Here is a 536-nt window from a genome sequence, read left to right as displayed (position 1 = left end):
TTTCACTTGTCATCTCTCCTTTGACTGTTTATGTCTTCCATCATGGGTCATAGAAAAGCATTCATGATAGCTTTTAAGGTGGCTTTCTAAACCATTGTCTATATTTTCTAAGTATCTCATTGTGAGAACTTCATCTAATATCCAAATTTGTTCTTTAAATCTGCAAAACAGATCAAATGAATAAGTTCTTATTGTTGATTTATATAACATGTGTATATCTACTTATCTAAGAGAGACAATATTCTTTTCCAGGGACTTTTGAAAGGTCTTTATGAAATTATACGTAATACTGATTCTAATATAGATTTCTTCTGGTTAGGCCAAGTGCCACAGGTATGAAAATGGATTGCAATCAATTAATTGGTTATTAAAATGATCTTATAAAAAAGAGCCTGAATACTGGAAGTTGAACCTAACACATCTAAATTTCTGAGGCTCAGCATATGTATTACACCAAAGCTTTCACTATATACTCACACCCGGGGTGAAACTCCAGGATTACTCTCTTGCAGAGTTTCTACAAAATATCTCTCCCC

The sequence above is a fragment of the Trichechus manatus genome, unplaced genomic scaffold, assembly GCF_000243295.1.
Source record: "Trichechus manatus latirostris isolate Lorelei unplaced genomic scaffold, TriManLat1.0 scaffold00482, whole genome shotgun sequence".
In the NCBI taxonomy this organism is placed as follows: domain Eukaryota; kingdom Metazoa; phylum Chordata; class Mammalia; order Sirenia; family Trichechidae; genus Trichechus; species Trichechus manatus.
This window is presented reverse-complemented; position numbering follows the sequence as displayed.